Below are 21633 nucleotides of genomic sequence, written 5' to 3' on the forward strand. Positions count from 1 at the left end.
CTTCACCCCCTTAGGGTCCTGGGTTAAGCTCTGGTTTAGTGCGATTTGTGTGTAGATGGAAGGGCGAGGGTTAGGCTTGAGCCGGAGTTTGAACCCAGGGGTTACACTGCAGTGTAGACATACCCTACATAAGGAGTTACACAAGGGAGGGCTGACGGTTCCCTAACCTGTTTTATTTGAACATACATAGTAGCAACCAAAGGAAGGGAAGAGAACAAAGTTTTGCTTCCAAACCTGACCAGCCGGAATGAACAACCCACTGTACTGCCCTACACTCTCCCTACCTTCTTGCCCACCCAGAAGTAAAGCTAAATAGCTAAAATAGATTTGGCTGGTCTGCTATCCTCTACATCTTTAGCCACACACTGAGAAAGTGTTTATCTAATTTTGCAGAAGAATTGTACAGTATTGTATTTAAGATACAGTGTGTAAGGTTACAAACTATCATAATGGCATATGCACAAGAAGGCAGAGTTAAGGCTGAATGCACATTCAACCTTATATTTCACATTTTCTGACAATTAACTGTTTAAGCACATTAATAATAAATAATAATAATAATAACTCCACCACCACCACCACAAAATTTTGTATTTTAATTATTAGTTAGCATTGCTGGGTTCAAGAGGATTCCTTGGATGATGTCCCAATTAAGCAGAATGTACAGTATGAACCATAACTATATCATACATGCCCCGCAGTATTTCTATAGAACCAATTAAAATGAATATCCTGTGGTTTGGAGATGTAGAATAAATATGAAATTAAAGAACCAATTTAAGATAAACTCTGATTAAGGAAATATATGTGGCGTAAAGAAAGGCCCTGACTAGTAAGCAAATGGTAGGCCTTGAAAACAATGAGTTATAAGGACAGAAGGAACAGAGCAAGGAGGATGCCTGGTTTAAACAAATAATTAATAAAATAAGTTTCTAAAAAGATGGCCCCTGACCAACAGGGGTGACTGCAGATGGTTTTAAGAAAGACAGAATCTTTCTTAGTAGGAGCCAACATGGACCTTTCTACTCCACATACCAATGTTATCAACAATTAGGGCCTATGTGAACGCAGGCGCAAAGGAAAAATTGTTGTCAGAAAGAGGAAGAGATGTGGAGAAAAGGCCTTGGGGAATCATAGAATATCAGGGTTGGAAGGGACCTCAGGAGGTCATCTAGTCCAACACCCTGCTCAAAGCAGGACCAATCCCCAACTAAATCATCCCAGCCAGGGCTTAGTCAAGCCTGACCTTAAAAACCTCTCAGAAAGGAGATTCCACCACCTCCCTAGGTAACCCATTCCAGTGCTTCAAGACCCTCCTAGTGAAAAAGTTTTTCCTAATATCCAACCTAAACCTCCCCCACTGTAACTTGAGACCATTACTCCTTGTTCTGTCATCTGGTACCACTGAGAACAGTCTAGATCCATCCTCTTTGGAACTCCCTTTCAGGTAGTTGAAAGCAGCTATCAAATCCTCCCTCATTCTTCTCTTCTGCAGACTAAACAATCCCAGTTCCCTCAGCCTCTCCTCATAAGTCATCTGTTCCAGCCCCCTAATCATTTTTGTTGCCCTCCTTTGGACTCTTTCCAATTTTTCCACATCCTTCTTGTAGTGTGGGGCGCAAAACTGGACACAGTACTCCAGATGAGGCCTCACCAATGCCAAATAGAGGGGAATGATCACGTCTCTCAATCTGCTGGCAATGCTCTTACTTATACAGCCCAAAATGCCGTTAACCTTCTTGGCAACAAGGACACATTGTTGACTCCTATCCAGCTTCTCGTCCACTGTAGCCCCTAGGTCCTTTTCTACAGAACTGCTGCCTAGCCATTCGGTCCCTAGTCTGTAGCGGTGCATGGGATTCTTCCGTCCTAAGTGCAGGACTCTGCACTTGTCCTTGTTGAACCTCATCAGATTTCTTTTGGCCCAATCCTCTAATTTGTCTAGGTCCCTCTGTATCCTATCCCTACCCTCCAGCATATCTACCACTCTTCCCAATTTAGGGTCATCTGCAAACTTGCTGAGAGTGCAGTCCATGCCATCCTCCAGATCATTAATGAAGATATTGAACAAAACCGGCCCCAGGACTGACCCTTGGGGCACTCCGCTTGATACTGGCTGCCAACTAGACATGGAGCCATTGATCACTACCAGTTGAGCCTGACTATCTAGCCAGCTTTCTATCCACCTTATAGTCCATTCATCCAGTCCATACTTCTTTAACTTGCTGGCAAGAATACTGTGGGAGACAGTATCAAAAGCTTTGCTAAAGTCAAGGAATAACACATCCACTGCTTTCCCCTCATCCACAGAGCCAGTAATCTCCTCATAGAAGGCAATTAGGTTAGTCAGGCATGACTTGTAAAGACTTGCATCTGAAGAAGTGAGGTTCTTACCCACGAAAGCTTATGCTCCCAATACTTCTGTTAGTCTTAAAGGTGCCACAGGACCCTCTGTTGCTTTTCCCCTTCATGTTATTCTCACAGAGGATCCTGCCCATCAGAAAGAAGATTTAATCCAGATAAGATTTACAGACTGGAAGTAAGGGTAAACTGTCTCAAACTGGTTTTTAGCTGAAGTCAGTATTTGACAATGACACTGCTTTATTTATACCCTTTAATAAACAAGTGAACTCTTAGATTTCATTACTAATACCTACCTGACCAAGTTGGAGCCAACCAATATGGGGTAAGCACCCCTGCTATTAGCCTGTTTGTAAATATCTTGATCAAATGTTTTGTTGTTAGGGTGTAATAAACTGCTTATTATTTAGGCTTTTTAGGTATGTTTAGAGCAATTGTATACCATTTGAACTTTTAATCATACATTCCTTTATTAAATCTAATTAGTGTCATGGTAATACCCTGTTTAAATAATAATAATTCCAACAGTAGAGTAATCTTTGTTAGTTCATATATGAAATCTCTCTCTCTCTCTCTCATTCACACACACTTTTTTTTTAAATGTACTCAAGTTACTTAAAATCAGTCACAAGGCTAATTTCGAATCCAAATTTACACTGAAATACATAACCAGATGAGAACTGTATAATTTTACATTTAGTTAGAGCAGATACAGTGTGGGCACAAGTGCCTGGCCCCTCCCAACCTGAACTCTTAAAAGAAGTTGAATCTCCTAGTTTTACCTGCAGTCCTTATGCCTACCTGTAGTAGGCAACTAAGTTATAAGGTTGGAAAACCACTCCAAAATATAGGTGCTCATGCTGCAGTATTTGTAGAAGTAACTCAAAATATTGACAAAGATTCTGAATTTGAACGAGTACATCAACATGTACTTTTGCTCTTCCAGCACTGCACTAGAACAGTTTTATTCATTTTATCATACCTAAACATTTTTGATAACGTAGCTGTTGGGTTTTATTGCTACCATTTGCTTTAACGCAAATTAAGACTACTGTTAGTTACTTGGGGTCCAGGTCCCTAAAATGTCACACATACATTTCAAAATTGCATTCTCCATCTCTATATTAACTATGAATATCAAACACTTGGTTGGTATCTCACTGTTTCTCTGGGCTACATTTCTGTTGTCTCTCTAATACTTCATATTGTAAGCATCGATCTCCCAGTAGTGAAGACAAGCCCTAAAACCTGGTCCACACACAAAGTTTCACCAGTGTAACTAGAGATGTTATTTTAAGGCAACTTAGGGTATGTCTACACTACCCGCCGGATCAGCGGGCAGCGGTCGATCCAGCGGGGATCGATTTATTGCATCTAGTCTATATGCGATAAATCGACCCTCCGAGCCCTCTCCCGTCGACTCCTGTACTCCAGTGCTGCGAGAGGCGCGACCAGAGTCAACGGGGGAAGCGGCAGCAGTTGACTCACCGCAGTGAGGACACCATGGTAAGCTGATCTAAGTACGTCGACTTCAGCTACGTTATTCACATAGCTGAAGTTGCCTAACTTAGATTGATTCCCCCCCCACCCAGTGTAGACCAAGGCTAAGTTAAACAAGTGCAACAAAGTATGTGGACATGCGGATATCAATTTGAATCTGGCTTATATTGATTTCATTTGCAACAGAAAATTTACAGGCACAAATCAAATCATCAAAGCTAGTTTTAAACTGATATGAGCTTCCAAATAGGATTTGCATCAGTTTAACTACATTGGCTTAAAAACCAATTTAAGTGAAACCAGTACAACTTAGTGTTTTGAGAAGCCCTAAAACCAGCATTGTATCTAAAAAAATAGTTATCATAAAATCAACTGAATCCAAGTTCTTCAAGCTATGAGGAATTTGAAGTGGGATTCTGAAAAGTGCCTAGGAGTTAGGAGTTCAATACAGTTTAGTTGTAGCCTTATTGATTCCAGGATATTAGAGACAAGGGGGTGGTAAGGTAATATCTTCTGCTGGACCAAGTTCTGTTGGTGAGAGAGACAAGCTTTCGAGTCACACAGGGCTTCTCCCACCAACATAGCTACTGCCACTAGTTGGGGGGGTTGTTTAATTATGCAGACAGGAGAGCTCTCTCCCATCGGCGTAGAGCAGCTACATGGGAGCCTTACAGCTGCGCCGCTATAAGGTCTCTAGTGTAGACATAGCCTCTACACTACAGAGTATGTCAGTGTAACTTTTGTCACTCAGGGTGTGAATAAATCGCCCCCCTGAGCAACATAAGTCACACCAACATAAGCAAGGTGTGGACAGCGCTATATCAGTTGGAGAGCTTCTCCCACCAACAGAGCTTCTGCTGCTTGCGGGGGCTGGAGTAGTTAAGCCGACAGGAGAGCTCTCTCCCATCAGCTAAGGGCAGCTACATTAGAGAGCTTACAACAGTGCAGCGGCATTGGTGCAGCTGTGCCACTAAACTCTCTAGTGTAACCATGCCTTAAGACTACACTGTACATCAGTGACAATTTAGCAACCTTCCACATGATCAAGGTAAACATGGGGCAGAGGTGGAAGGGAGGGTTTTGAAGAGTGTACATACACTCTGGTTTCCTGGAATTGAATTTGGTATTGAACGTCTTAAGACAAACTTACAGTCTAAATAGGAGCAGAAAAGAAGGAATGAGAGTGTCTAATTTGTCACCCTTTCTAAAGGGTATTTTCAGCATTCTTTCTGAGTTGTAAGCAGGTCTGTCAGACCTGAAAACACAATGAAGACAATGAAATAGACTAGGGGGGAACAAAACATTAGCGGATTTACCTTCCAGTGAAAAGTTCAAGATGTCTTAATGCAGATTCATTTAAAAAACTGTACATACCTGCTATGTTCACTACAATTACATCATAACTGTCATAAAGGAGACTTGGACAGATCCCCCAACCACGCAGAGCCTCCTGGATGCCCCTCTGCCTAGGGGCCAGACATGCTGGCCACTTCCGGGAGCAGCACAGGGCCAGGGCAGGCAGGGAGCCTGCCTTAGCCCCGCCGCACCACTGACGAGGAGCCACCTCAGGTAAGCGCCACCCAGCCGGAGCCTGCACCCCGAACTCCCTGCCGAACCCTAACTCCCTCCCAGACCCTGCACCCCAACCCCCTGCCCCAGCCCGGAGCCCCCTCCTGCACCCCAAACTCCTCATCCCCAACCCCACCCCAGAGCCTGTACCCCCAGTCGAAACCCTCACCCCCTCCCATACCCCAACCCCCTGCCCCAGCCCGTTCCCATATCCTGAACCCCTTATTTCTGGCCCCACCCAGGAGCCTAGAGGAAGCCCCAAGCCTCCCCTCCCTCCGCTTGCGGGGCTGGAGCCGCAAGCACTGGCTTGCCCCGCTGGGGGGGGGGGGAGGGGGGGAGCGGGGGGAGTCCAGAGCCTCCGGCCCCCCACCCCCCCGCGGGGATGTGTGTGGCCCACGACTGATTTCTTCTGTGCGTCAATGGCTCCTGACAGAAAAAAGGTTCCCCAGCCCTACTCTAGATCCTAAAATACAAGCCCGGTAAATTCTGAATTATTACTTGGATCTTAATTATCCTCTTTTCCTAGCTAAAAGGAAAGCACAACCATAACAATTAACTGTGGTTGTTACTAGGATAATTTATAACATATTCAAGATGCTAGTATTTACTCAGTCAGTTGCCATAGGACTAGGTGGGATCAATTTACAGTGGCTTCAACCATTCCTTTCAAGGAGAACCCAGAGGACACAAGAGGCAATTTCTCATGCTCCCCGAGGTGTTTCACGATTCCATCCCATCATCCTCCTATTTAACAGATTTATGGGGACAGACTTTTGGGCTGCAATACACCCTGTATGCCAATACTCAATTCTACAACTCAAATTTCTGTCAAAATATACACACTTCCAAATTTTACTGTGCAATTCATCTATACCTTTGGCTTCCCTGCAGTCATTAGACCTCACTGATGTTCTTGGATTCCCAGACAGCAGAAGAGTCTTTAAGTGCCTTTTACCATCTTCAGCTAGCCCAGAGATTGCAATCTTTCTGATGCTGACTTTACCAGTTACCCATGCCTTTAACAACTCCTGGCTGGACGCATTCTTCCTGGAACTCTCAAAAACCACCCCTGCCTTAGTTACTGCAGAATGCAGCTGCCCACCTCCTAACTGAGCCAAGCAAACATAAATGTCACACTCAGCACTGGTAAAAGGAAACTGGGATCATGCCATTCAAGGTGTTGGTTAACATTTATAAAAATCCTGAACTGCATGAGATCGGACTATCTCTGACACCACCTCTTCCCATAAGGCTCATTAAGGCAGCTAGCTGCTTTTACTAGAAAGCTTTTGCTGACTACCTCCAGTATTGAAGTCCAGGAGGACAGGCAACAGGACATTCACGATGGAGATCACCCAGCTATAAAATTAACTTTTTTGTACAGTCAGAGAGCCTGAATTTGACAATTTTTATTTATTTATTTATTTTTATTTTTTTTTAAGGAAGCAGTTCAAGGCACATGTATTTATCTAACTATCTTAACTTGAGCCTGAAGCCAAAGGACACTTATCCATTAAGAGGAGGCAGGAATTGTTACCAGCATTTGACACAAAAAGAAAATGTAACAATTGTTCTTGTTAATTTCTGTACTACATCCAGATACCACTGTGATTGATGCAATATTGTAAACCAGGGGTCGGCAACCTACGGCACGCGTGCCAAACACAGCACGCGAGCCGATTCTCAATGGCACACTGCTGCCCACTGAGAGGAGGAGGAGGAGGAGGAGGAGGGGCCGGAATGCACCACGTTGTGCGAAGAAGCAGGGGAGGAGGAAAGCTTGGCTGCCGCAGGACCAAGCTTCTGCCTCCTGCCCCCGCAGGGGAGAGCGGTGGGGAGGGGGTCCCGGCCCCCCGCCCCACTCAGCCCCCCCCCCCCGCCCACCGCTCTCCCCTGCGGGAGCAGGAGGCAGAAGCTTGGTCCTGCGGCAGCCAAGCTTCCCTCCTCCCCTGCTTCTTCGCACAACGTGGTGCATTCCGGCCCCTCCTTCTCCCAGAGGAGCAGAGCCGAGCGCAGCGTGCTCGCTGCTCCGTAGAGCAGGCAGAGAGAGGTAGGGATGGGCCTGGGAGAAGGGGGTGGAACAGGTCATATCCCTCCCAGCCCCCTGCCGTGAGCCGCTCAGGGCAGGGGGCTGGGAGCACCCCCACGAGCCGAGCACCCCAGCCTTCTGCCCTGCACCCCCCCACCCCAACACACACCCATCCCTTTGCCCTGCACCCCCCACACCCACCCCGGCCCTCTGCCCTGACCTCGAGTTGCCCCCAACACCCAGCCTTCTGCCCTGCATCTCCACACACACCCCAGCCCTCTGCCCTGACCTCGAGTCCCCCCCCCAACACCCAGCCTTCTGCCCTGCACCTCCACACACACCCCAGCCCTCTGCCCTGAACCCCCCCCACACCCAGTCTTGTGCCCTGCACGTCCACACACCCCAGCCCTATGCCCTGACCTCGAGTCCCCCCAACACCCAACCCTCTGCCCTGAACCCCCCCCACACCCAGCCTTGTGCCCTGCACCTCCACACACCCCAGCCCTCTGCCCTGACCTCGAGTCCCCCCCCCCCCCACCCAGCCCTCTGCCCTGACCTCGAGTCCCCCCCCCACACCCAGGCCTCTACCCTGAACCCCCCCACACCCCAGCCCTTTGCCCTGACCTCGAGTCCCCCCCCCCCCCCAACACCCAGCCCTCTGCTCTGAACCCCCCACCCAGCGGGCTGAGCAGGCTGGCGGCATAAGATCAGCATTTTAATTTAATTTTAAATGAAGCTTCTTAAACATTTTGAAAACCTTGTTTACTTTACATACAACAATAGTTTAGTTATATAATATACACTTAGAGAGAGACCCCTTCTAAAAAAACGTTAAAATGTATTACCGGCACGCGAAATCTTAAATTAAAGTGAATAAATGAAGACTCGGTACACCACTTCTGAAAGGTTGCCTACCCCTGTTGTAAACCTTTAACAAAAAAAAACTAGGGAAATCATTTCAAACTAAATAGTGCACAAACCCAAAAAAACCAGAAGTTTACATAAATATGAATGCTAATTACTACAATGCTACTAGGTACAGACCTCACCCGCCACTGTTATTCTTTAACAGAAAATATTGTAGTTTTAAAAAACACGAGTCAAAGACAATCAATGTTTACTCTCAAAGGAATTCCTGTATTGCTGATATTGCTCTTCTACAATTCCTAGAGGAAAAATTACGGGCACTCTAGTCAAGAACAAATCTTCTTCACCTCCTGTCATTAAACAAAATCAAATACAATTTTCATTTGAAAGAATATAAAGATGTGCTAGAGTGGGGAAAGTAACACAGAAGATGGAGCAGTACTTTTTTTGGCAATGCGATGAGTGACATATGCCCAGTCCTCTTCAGAAGAGTTGCGATGATGTGACGGCGAGGAGAACCTCAGGGTTCAAGAGAACCCCTCCCTAATATGCACCTCCCAAAGTACGAGACGAAATAAAAATCTTAATATCTTAATATTTTTAAGGTAGCTATAAGAAGGCAATGCCATTTCCTCCTTTGTTCCTTGAACGGATCAAAATTTTCGAAGATTCCTTCTAGGGCCTAAGAACTTGTACTCAAAACAGATCCAAGGATGTTTCAGTAAGCTTTAACATGAGGTGACACTGCTGTCATGCTACACCCCAGCTTTTAAACATTCCCTCTGAGGAAACCCTTCAGTGTGCCAGGCCTTCATAAGGTCCCACTCTTTCTTAAAGGTAGACCACGCAACCTCAACAGCTCAGAGACCGCCCTTGGACTTCCGCACTCCAGGTTCACATCATGAGCTCTGTCCAGCTAGTCCAACTGAGATAGACTCTTGCTCAGACACTTTTACACTCTTCAGGGACCAATGCACCTCATCAAGTATTTGTAGCAACACCAGGCAGTCTTTCCAAAACAGAGTAGGGTTTATTAGTTGACTGGAACACAGCATCACAAAGTCCCTAGGCTAGCATAGAGAAATAAAGGTTAGCATTGGCCTGCTAAACCCAGGGTTGAGAGTTCAATCCTTGAGGGGGCCACTTAAGGATCTGGGGCAAAATCAGTACTTGGTCCTGCTATTGAAGGCAGGGGGCTGGACTTGACCTTTTGGGGTCCCTTGCAGTTCTATGAGATAGGTATATCTCCATATATTTTATCTTATTTTTTATTTATTTATTTTGACATAGTCCATTCTACTCAAACCAGTGTTCTACCCAGCCAAGCTGCCATGGAATCTCTTTCTGGCTTTTCATCTGTCCCAGGTGAGAGTTCTTCAGTCTCTTCCAAAAGAGAACTCTCATGCCAGCCACCTGACACCTCTCAGTCCACTGTCCCACTCCTGCAGACCCTTGCTGAGTTCATATGTTCTGCCTCCAGAGATTCCAGTGGAAAAGTGCCAGCTGCTCAGTCTTTGGGGCTTCCATTGTCTTCGCAGCCCCTCCATTGACACTGGTCAGCTTCAGACAATCCTTTAGTGACCCATTCATTCCACCCCACACAGGCATGTGATACCACCTCATGTCACCTGCTCTGCTCCAAGAGTGCTTTTTAACCCTTCTGCACCCACTGGATTAGCAATGTAAAGTACATAGGGAACCTGAGACACGCATAGGCATCATAAAAATATTACATAAAATTTCCACTTTGTCACAAGTGCAGACCAGGTTAATAAGCCCCCCCTCAAACATCTCTGGTTCCAATGCAGTGAAAAAACTCTTTGAAGGCAACTATGACTGGCAATGAACAGTGGACGGTTACTTCACACAGGATTATTATAACCCACTGTACCTTGGGCTGAACGTGAAAGCAAAGCAGAAGCTATAACCTGTGCACAATGCAGCAGCCCACCTCCTTAAATGCTGCACAATCCTTAAAACCACAGCACCTCCACCCATGTTTTTGATCCTTTCACTGGTTTCCAAGCACCTTCAATCAGCAGTTTAAGGCTTTGGTCGTAATCTTTAAAGCCATCAACAGGTAAGTAACATCAAGGACTAGAACTTCATCCACTACGCACCCCATCAATTGAACTCTCTGGGACAATGCTGCTCACAAAACAAGTAAGTACCAAAGATAAAATGTTCTCTGATTAGGAGGGTTAGCTGTGGAACCAGCTCCCAGAGGAGGTCAGACTAATCCCATGCCTGATCTGGCCATATTTAGATTATGCTGTAAGGCACTCCTCTGGGAGACATCCTTCTCACTGTAATGGAAATTTTTTAAACAATTTACATTATTATATAGGTATATATTTAACCCAAGCACAGCTTCTATAACCAAGAAAGACTGAAAAGCAGAAAACTCCATGAAGTCAACTAGGGACCCTGCTATATAGATCTAATTTACCAGGGAAACACTTAGCCCTGGTCTACACTATGAGTTTAGGTCAAATTTAGCAGCGTTAGATCGATTTAACCCTGCACCCGTCCACACAACGAAGCCATTTTTGTCGACTTAAAGGGCTCTTAAAATCGATTTCTGTACTCCCCGACGAGGGGATTAGCGCTGAAATTGACCTTGCTGGGTCGAATTTGGGGTAGTGTGGACACAATTCGATGGTATGGCCTCCGGGAGCTATCCCAGAATGCTCCATTGTGACCGCTCTGGACAGCACTCTCAACTCAGATGCACTGGCCAGGTAGACAGGAAAAGCCCCGCGAACTTTTGAATTTCATTTCCTGTTTGGCCAGCGTGGCGAGCTGATCAGCACAGGTGATCATGCAGTCCCAGAATCGCAAAAGAGCTCCAGCATGGACCAAATGGGAGGTACTGGATTTGATCGCTGTATGGGGAAGAGGAATCCGTGCTATCAGAACTCCGTTCCAAAAGACAAAATGCCCAAATATTTGAAACAAATCTCCAAGGGCATGAAGGACAGAGGCTATAACAAGGACCCACAGCAGTGCCACGTGAAACTTAAGGAGCTCAGGCAAGCCTACCAAAGAACCAGAGAGGCAAACAGCCGTGTGCATGGACTCCGTCAATGGATTCTCACACAACAGGAATGCGGATTTTGGGGACGAGGAAGATGATGAGGAGGAGAAGGTTGAAGATAGCGCACAGCAAGCAAGCGGAGAAACCGTTTTCCCCGACAGCCAAGAACTGTTTATCACCCTGGAGCCAATACCCTCCCAACCCACCCAAGGCGGGCTCCTGGACCTTGAAGGCAGAGAAGGGACCTCAGATGAGTGTACCTTTGTAAATATAACACATGGTTTAAAAGCAGGCATGTTTAATGATTAATTTGCCCTGAAGACTTGGGATGCATTCGCGGCCAGTACAGCTACTGGAAAAGTCTGTTAACGTGTATGGGGATGGGGCGGAAATCCCCCAGGGACATCTCAATGAAGCTGTCCTGGATGTACTCCCAAAGCCTTTGCAAAAGGTTTCTGGGGAGGGCAGCCTTATTCCATCCTCCATGGTAGGACACTTTACCACGCCAGGCCAGTAGCACATAGTCTGGAATCATTGCATAACAAAAGCATGGCAGCATATGGTCCTGGTATTTGCTGGCATTCAAGCAACATCCGTTCTTTATCTCTCTGTGTGATCCTCAGGAGAGTGATATCATTCAGGGTCACCTGGTTGAAATAAGGAAATTTTATTAAGGGGACATTCAGAGGTGGCCGTTCCTGCTGGGCTGTTTGCCTGTGGCTGAACAGAAATCATCCCCGCTGTTAGCCACATGGTGGGGGGAGGGGTGAAGCGATCATCCCAAGAATTTGGTGGGGGGAGGGGGCAGTTAGTTGGGTTTGTGCTGCATGCTAAACTGGAAACCACAGCACCTCCTTTTAAATGGCCAACCCATTTTAAATGGCCAACGCAACGGGTACTTGGTATGAGAAATGAGGGCGCTGCTGTTTGAAACCATTCCCACATTATGACGGTTAAAGCCAAAAGACTGTGGCTTACCATGTCTGCCTGCAAGCTGAATTCTGTTGCTCACCGGCCCTGCGTGTGTGATCTCTCACACCAAACCAGCAGGCCCTCAATATAAGACGCAAAATGCGACCTTGTAAAGAAAGCACACGTGCTATGTAATGTTAACAGCTTGGTTCACCGTGAAAGGGTCTACCCATTGTTCTCTAAAATGAGTCTTTTTAAATACTACTCTCCCTTTTTTTTCCTCCCGCAGGTGCAAATGTTTCAAGGCTCCCCGTATCATTTCCATCCAAGAGGCTAGCAAAGATTAGAAGGCAAAAAAAACCGCACTCGCGATGAAATGTTCTCTGAGCTCATGCAGTCCTCCCACACTGAAAGAGCCCAGCAGAAAGCGTGGAGGCAGACACTGTCAGTGTGCAGGAAAGCACAAAATGAATGTGAAGACAGGTGGCGGGATCAAGATGATAGGTGGCGTCAGCGTGATGAGAGGAGGCAGGAAGCAATGCTCAGGCTACTGAAGGATCAAACTGATATTCTCTGGCGTATTGCTGAGGTATTGGCGTATTGCAGGAAAGGCAGCAGGAGCACAGACCGCCGCTGCAGCCTCTGTGTAACCAACCGCCCTCCTCCCCAAGTTCCATATCCTCCTCACCCAGACGCCCAAGAACACGGTGGGGGGGGCCTCCGGGCACCCAGCCACTCCACCCCAGAGGACTGCCCAAGCAACAGAAAGCTGGCATTCAATAAGTTTGAAGTGCAGTGTGGCCTTGTCCTTCCCTCCTCCATCACCCCTCCCAGGCTACCTTTGCAGTTATCCCCCCATTTGTGTGATGAATTAATAAAGAATGCATGAATTTGAAACAACAATGACTTTATTGCCTCTGCAAGCGGTGATCAAAGGGGGGAGAGGGAAGTAGAGCGAACCAAGGGGGTGGGTTTTCATCAAGGAGAAACAAACAGAACTTTCACACTGTAGCCTGGCCAGTCATGAAACTGGTTTTCAAAGCTTCTCTGATGCGCAGTGCGCCCTGCTGTGCTCTTCTAACCGCCCAGGTGTCTGGCTGCATGTAATCAGCGGCCAGATGATTTGCCTCAACCTCCCACCCCGCCATAAACGTCTCCCCCTTACTCTCACAGATACTGTGGAGCACACAGAAAGCAGTAATAACTATGGGAATATTGGTTTCGCTGAGGTCTAACCAAGTCAGTAAACTGCGCCAGCATGCTTTTAAACGTCCAAATGCACATTCTACCACCATTCTGCACTTGCTCAGCCTATAGTTGAACAGCTCCTGACTACTGTCCAGGGTGCCTGTGTATGGCTTCATGAGCCATGGCATTAAGGGGTAGGCTGGATCCCCAAGGATAACTATAGGCATTTCAACATCCCCAACGGTTATTTTCTGGTCTGGAAAGTAAGTCCCATGCTGCAGCCGTTCACACAGACCAGAGCTCCTAAAGATGCGAGCATCATGTACCTTTCCCGGCCATCCCACGTTGATGTTGGTGAAACGTCCCTTGTGATCGACCGGTTGAAAAGTACCCCTTTCGGTTTATGTACTGGCTGCCTTGGTGCTCCGGTCCCAAGATAGACGGAACGCATATCCCTATCACCCCACCACAGTTAGGGAATCCCATTGCAGCAAAGCCATCCACTATTACCTGCACATTTCCCAGAGTCACTACCCTTGATAGCAGCAGCTCAGTGATCGCGTTGGCTACTTGGATCACAGCAGCCCCCACAGTAGATTTGCCCACTCCAAATTGATTCCCGACTGACCAGCAGCTGTCTGGCATTGCAAGCTTCCAGAGGGCTATCGCCACCAGCTTGTGAACTGTGAGGGCTGCTCTCATCTTGGTATTCTTGCGCTTCAGGGCAGGGGAAAGCAAGTCACAAATTTCCATGAAAGTGCCCTTACACATGCAAAAGTTTCGCAGCCACTGGGAATCATCCCAGGCCTGCAACACTATGTGGTCCCACCAGTCTGTGCTTGTTTCCCGGGCCCAGAATCGGCATTCCATGGCACGAACCTGCCCCATTACCACCATGATGTCCAAATTGCCAGGGCCCGTGCTTTGAGAGAAGTCTGTGTCCATGTCCTCATCACTCTCGTCACCGTGCTGCTGTTGCCTCCTCACCTACTGTTGAAATTTCCGGTGCTGCATATACTGCAGGATAATGCGCGTGGTGTTTACAGTGCTCATAACTGCCGCAGTGATCTGAGCGGGCTCCATGCTGCCATGGTATGGCATCTACGCGGAAAAAAGGCGCGAAACGATTGTCTGCCGTTGCTCTCACGTTGGGAGGGGCGACTGACGACATGGCTTACAGGGTTGGCTTACAGGGAATTAAAATCAACAAAGGGGGCGGTTTTTCATCGAGGAGAAACACACACAACTGTCACACCAAAGCCTGGCCAGTCATGAAACTGGTTTTCAAAGCCTCTGTGATGTGCAGCGCGCCTTGCTGTGCTCTTCTAATCGCAAACAGCCTAGTCAGCAAACAGCACCAGAGAGCTTTTAAACATCCAAAGGCACATTCTACCACCATTCTGCACTTGCTCAGCCTATAGTTGAACTGCTCCTTACTACTGTCCAGGCTTCATGAGACATGGGAGCAAGGGGTAGGTGCGATCACGCGGTACTGCCGGCTGGGAGAGCAGCCTGAAGCAAAAGCCTCCAGCTCGCATGATATTCCAGGCAGGACTGAATCTCCATTAGACAAAACTTAAAGAAGAGAATGACCTGGAGTCACTCCCATGTCTGCCCAGGCGCCCCCCGACCGACCTCACCGCGGTCAGCCAGGAGCACCCACAAGACGACGACGGTTAACAGTTGTATTGCACCATCTGCCGCCAGCAAGGCAAGGAGATGCTGCTGTGTAGCAATGCAGTACCGCATCTGCCAGCAGCACCCAGGAGATGTACGGTGACAGTGAGCTGAGCGGGCTCCATGCTTGCCGTGGTATGCCATCTGCACGGGTAACCCAGGAAAAAGGCAAGAAACGATTGTTTGCTGTTGCTTTCACGGAGGGAGGGGGGCCTGACAACATGTACCCAGAACCACCCGCGACAATGTTTTTGTCCCATCAGGCATCGGGAGCTCGACCCAGAATTCCAATGGGCGGCGGAGACTGCGGGAACTGTGGGATAGCTACCCACAGTGCAACACTCCTAAAGTCGACGCTAGCCTCGGTACTGTGGACGCACTCCGCCAACTTAATGCGCTTAGGGGGGACACACACAATCGACTGTATCAAATCGATTTCTAAAAAATCGACTTCTATTAAATCGACCTAATTTCGTAGTGTAGTCATACCCTTTGCCGCTACAGTAATGGCACTATAACAAAAAATCCTAAAAGTCTCCTCACCAGCCTCATTTATGCTCAAATGCCTAGAGTCGCTTACCACAGAAACAGAATTAAAAAATAAAAAAATATCAATAACCTCACCCCAAAATAAGCTGCAGCTGCCTTGCTACAATAAACCTGAAAACAATCATGCCAAGATATGCCCAGTCTCACTCTGTAACAGTTAAAGTGATAAACTAAGGTCAAGTTTATTGTTGCCTCCTTTGAGACCACAAGCTACCACAAAGTTGAATTGGTTCCAAATACAAACAAGTTTGAAAAAGAAAAAAAAAAGAAATCCACTCACACCACCACGGAACTCAGGATGGCTGTAATTTGGCTCTAAGGTACAGTATTCAATTAACCCCAAAGAGCCAGCATTATAAACTTTAAGCAAATATGCAATTTTATTAAAGTTCAGTACAAATCAATCCATTTGTCCTTTATAATGCACTATTTGCTGATGTCCAGGCTGTTGCTGGGAAGAAACTGATGATCTAATTATACTGATCAACAAAATGTATTCACAATATATAGACATTTCTTTTAAAGACTCAAAAAGTAGTTTAATTAGCTATATAATAAGATTCCAGGATTGTCACTCTGTGTGACTCTGAAGTCTAGAACATCTGTTGAGTCAGTGTGAAGCAATGGAAAACAGCTACAAGTTTCGCAGAGAGGGGTTTTTTAGATCATCACTGGGATTTGCAGAATGTCAGTGTCCAATATTTACGTTTTCAACCATTTTCTACTTTTTTACACTTTACAAATGACACTCGTACAACAGCGAAGTAAAGTACCTAGTAAAGTATAACAATAAAATGCCAAAAATTCTCAAGTTTTCAAACACGTTAGAGATGAGTGTACAAGGGTCAGTATGAAAGGAAACACACTCTTTAGTTAATACACATTAGAAGTTCTATTAAGCTGAAATACAAGATCCATGGTGAGCTTGCAGTCTGATGCACACCTTCACGTAAGAAATCTTAGGGCTGGTCTACGCTGAAAAATTACATTGGCATAGCTGCGTCTCTCAGGGAAGTGAAAAATCCACACCTCTGAGAGACGCAGCTATGCCAAACTAACCGCTGGTGTAGACTGCACTAGGTTTTTCCAATAAAGCCAAGCTACCGCCTCTCAGGGAGATGAATTAACTACAGGGACAGGAGAGCCCCACCCATTGCTGTAGTGAGTGTTTATATTGAAGCACTGCAGCTGCTGTAGCATTTCAACATAGGCACTCGCTACAGTGAGGGAGGGGACTGTTAATCCACCTCCCTGAGAGGCAGCAGCTAGGTCAATGGAAGAACCTAGCACTGTCTACACCAGGGATTAGGTTGGTTTAAGTTCTCTCTCAGGGCTGTGGATTTTTCACACCTCAGAGAGATGCAGCTATACTAATGTAACTTTTCAGCATAGACCAACCCTTACTATAGACAAATGGAGTTCAGCTAAATCCAATTTCTTATAGGTAATTTGAAAGCTTAATGCCAGTGCAGAAGAAAGCCAGTGGTCAGAAATCCGGGTTTAATTCATTTATGTTACGTATTATGTCACTCTGCAGTGATCCACTAATATTTTTAAAGGTGTGTATGTGTTTTCCACATTTCAGAGTTAATTTCACTTAGATGCTTTGTTCGATTGGTAACTCTCAAATAGAACATTCTTCATCTGAAAATACAGGTTTGACTTAAGACACATGCTACTACTGGAGCTACAAAATTATTTCAGTAGTTCTTCTTATAGGACACCAATTAACCCTTTAAATCATTACACGTTAAGATAGTTTTTCAGAGCTCATCTGTTTTGCAGTAGTCACAAAAATAACTTCCTATTCAACATGCTGGACAACAGAATGGAACCCCATTAGAAACATTGCTGTTCTTTACACCTGTCACTATTCAGTTTCACTTTCCTTTTTAAAAAAATCCCTTCTCCTCCCCCTCCAATCCTTCAGATCATGTCTCACTTCTCATTCTTTTCTGCAAATACACATTGAGTGGATGGACACCAGCTCTCCTCCTATACAGTCCTGTCTATTCTTACAGTTAAAGTGTACAGATAACTATTATTAATTAAATTAACAGAGTATAAGAAATGTTAGAGATGCATATATATATTTCTGAAGGCACAAGGACACAGAACTAACCTTTTAAGCTCAATTTCAGCTTTGCAAAACTGATTCAGATCCTCAACACTACTATCAATGTATAGCATACTAACCATTTGCATCAACAAATAAATAAATCCCTTTACTGTGTTGGGAGCAAACAAGGACCTTGCCATATGCAGCTCACCCCATGCTGCCAGGAAGACACTTGCTGCTGGAACTTATCTGCTGTAGGGTAATGCTCTCTTGATGTCATAAAAACATTAAAAAACAAACAGCACTAAAAATAAAAATGCATTTCAGTAAGTTTCTAATGAACTGCCCTCCAAAAAATACTCTCCAAAAATATTCACAATCACATTACAATTTATACTAGGTAACAGCCTTCATTTACTATTTATATACACTTCCAGATTTCAGAGAAAACTATCTGGGACATCTAAATTTATTTAAGGAAAAATGGAAGAGAGAATGGAGCATGTGTGTATATATTACAAAGGCAGTTTATATAGCTTTAAAGGTTGGGGCATTTTATTAAATAAAAAAGTCTTCATAACAGAATCAAGTCACTAAAATAAATAATAAAATCCAACCATATCATTGGTCCTCCTCTAGATTTACACATGTTAAATTCACCTTATTTACCTTGCGCTTCTCTTTCTTTTAGGTCTCTTGTTCTTCGAGCCTAGTCACTTTCATGTGATGTGACATGCTGCAGCACCACTACTCGCTCCTTTATGACAGAATCAACCATTCTTGCTGTGAACCCTTCAGGCTCCCTTCTAGGATTAATTCACTCCCCTCCCTCACACACACAAAATGCCTTTGGTCAAACAGCAGCACAGAACTTACCAAATGTGATGGCACTTTCCAGTTTTAGCCTCAAAAGTATATGCCAATCTTGCAAGCCACACTAAACTAGCATTCACTGAAGTTGGAAATCCCTCAAAGACTCTTTTAATGATTACTTTAAAAGAAAATGCTTTTGAAACTCTAGCACCCTCATGCATTCAGGCAAGCAGAAACCATTTAACTGTCAAGACACAAAAAAAGTATTGTATAACAAGTGGAAAGTTTAAAAAAAAAAAAAAAAACCCTATTCAGACAACCCTGGAGCACCTTGCTGGATAGACCTTCAGCTGAGCACTGACTTTGTATGTAAAAGCCAGCCAGCCAGCTAGCTAGCTAACTTTCCCACCACAACATTTGGCACATCGCTTAAAACTAAGCAAGTTCCCCGAGCAATAGTTTTACGTATCACTGCCATGCTTACTTAGGAAAAAACATATAAGTCATTCTCACTATTCAGTAAGTTCTTTTAAAAATTGCAGCATATTACAAGCTAGCCAAAAATACTAGGAAAAAGGTAGAGTTCGCCCTTCAGTTACCACTCTTAAGTCTCTAAAAACTTCACTTTGACCCAAACAGATCTGTATCATCAACAGTCTCCTGATTTAAAAAAATATTTGTGGTTAGCAACAAGAATGACTCGAGAAGCTCAAGAAAACAGCGGGCCTAACAGATTATGAAAGGCCTTGATTTTCTCACCTCAAAATGAAAGTAAGAGCAGTAAACCTATTATACGCTCTATAAGAAATATGTTCTTTGTGTACACATTATACAGCTCTTAGCTTGACCTCCTTATAAAAATATTCTGCATTTCCTTATTTAAAAAATAAGCATTAGCACTGACACAAAGCAAAACTAACACTTCTGGCTGACAACCACCAATACAGTCATCTTAGTGCATGAAACATACTGTGAGGTTAACATATTGATAGACTTATCATTTCACCTCCACTGATTTTCAATGGGGATCTCTCTTCATACCCTCCCAAAAGTCACTGGAAAAAAAATCAACAACTTTTCAGGGATGCTGTCCAACACTAGAAACATAAAACATGTATATACATACACAAACACACTACCCTACTGCTGATCTCGGCAGTATTTACCTCCAGACTTCAGGCCCAGTTGCAGAGAATTAAAGACCTTTAAAACATTCATTGAAAGAAACACTGGCCTTTCCTTAAAGCACTGACATTTTTGGTGGGTTTCTTATTGAAAATTTCCTCTTCCCACCACAAGCTGCTTTACAGATAAAGGTGCCTAGTATGACATTTCCACATTACATTCACTTCCACTACAAATAATAATCACAATTTTAAAAATCCGCAATTCACACTAGCCAGGGAGCTGGGCTCTCTCTTCACCTTAATTTAAAAAACAAAAACAAAACAAAAAACCCCACTTACCTCAACATGACCCTATATACTTCACTGCACAACTGACATTTATTATTTGCACTACTTCTACTTTGAGGGCAAAGTTTGTAGCCATCCCTACTTCCTCACAAGAAGGGGATGAAGCCCCATTAGCTCTCTCCATGAAGAGATGGGTATAGCTCACACTACATTCTCTATTTAAAGTAGAGGGGGCTATGACCCCTTCTCACAATACCACTATCAGTAGGTGTAATCCCCCAGTTCTCTAGATATGAAAAAAATATAGGCCCCTCACCACCACTGTAACAGTAGGGGATAAAAGCTCCCATCCCTCCCACAAAAATAAGTGCATACAACCCCATCTGCACAAGCAAGGGTGAAACCCCCATTCTATACATACATACAGAGCCCCCCTTCTCTCCACGAAAAAGGGGTTTCAGCTCTCATTCCTTATATACTTTGGGGTACACCCCCAACCCTGAAGGAAGCCCCACTTACGTATATAAATTAGGGATTGCAGTTCCCGTCCCCTGTGAGTGGGGACCTGCCCCCATACCTGGCTATATTGGGGGGCGCGGCCTCTGCACACCCTCCTCCCTGTGGGGGCTCAGCTCCCCCCACCCACCCCTCCCTGTAGGGGGGCTCAGCCCGGAAGGGGGCTGGCCGGTGTAAAGGATACTGTTGTGGCGGTTGGGTCTGTAAGGCCCTGATGTTGGGGTGAGGAGGCGGCGGCGCCACTGTTGCCGCCGCCGGGTGAGGGGGAGCCTGGGGGAGAGGCGGCCCCGCTGCCGCCGCCCCGCTCCCGGGGCCGGTCCCCGCCGCCGCTGCAGCCGCTGAGCCGGGCTTCAGAGCCGCTTTCTGCGGTAAACTCATCGCAAAGCGCAGCCACCACCACCCCGTGCGGGGAGCGGGGCAGGGGGGAGCCGGGCCGAAGGAGCTGGGAGCGGGCCGGGGGACAGCCCGGCGGGCCAGCACCACCGGCCGGTCTCCGTGACAACGCGCCTCCGGGAGGGCTGGGGCGGGGAGAGGGGCCGGCGGGGGCCGCTCAAGCCGTACTGCTCATGGGCCGCCGGCGGCAGGGAGTCTCGGTCCCCCTCCCCGGGGGAAGCAGCGCCCTTCGCGGTGGCGGCTCTCGGGCGATTCCGGCGGATTTTCCTCACTGAAGTAGCGGAGCATCAAACATGGCGCTGCGGCCGCCTTCAGCAGTCCGGCAGGACGGACGCTCGGGCACCTTCGGACCACTCCGGAGCCGCTCGACCCTGACGCGTTCGGAAAGCTTCGTACCTTTCCGGAGCCGCTCGGCCTCAGGACTTTCGAAACACTTCGGCTCCTTCCGGAGATCCTCGGCTCCGCCGTTCTCGGGAACCTTCGGGTCACTCCGCAGATCCTTAGCTAGGGACTCTTCAGGCAATTTTGGAAAGATTGAATGTGGGATTCGGGCGTCGAGCTCGGGTCGTTTCGGAGATCCTCGGGAAAGGAATGTACGCTGCTTCGGAAACGTTCGGCCCGACGGCCGAAAGGGGCTCGGATCGCTTCGTGAACACTCGGCTGTTCGGAAAGATTCGAGAAGTCCCCAGCAGAGGAGTGGAGGTGGGCTCTCCTCTCCCTCTCACTTAGGGACCTGGGGAAATCCATA

General features: G+C 46.3%; 1 protein-coding gene across 2 annotated transcripts in view; it reads right to left on the bottom strand.

The window, feature by feature from the left end:
- Positions 1-20695, bottom strand: part of EIF4G3 (eukaryotic translation initiation factor 4 gamma 3) — a 437959-nt gene extending 417264 nt beyond the window's left edge. For both annotated transcript variants that reach the window (XM_065421392.1, XM_065421390.1), the window contains exon 1: positions 20677-20695. The gene's annotated coding sequence lies outside the window, so the exon portion shown is untranslated. The remainder of the gene's footprint in view (positions 1-20676) is intronic.
- Positions 20696-21633: the final 938 nt, after the last annotated feature.

Source organism: Emys orbicularis, chromosome 22 (genome assembly GCF_028017835.1).
Source record: "Emys orbicularis isolate rEmyOrb1 chromosome 22, rEmyOrb1.hap1, whole genome shotgun sequence".
Lineage (NCBI taxonomy): Eukaryota > Metazoa > Chordata > Testudines > Emydidae > Emys > Emys orbicularis.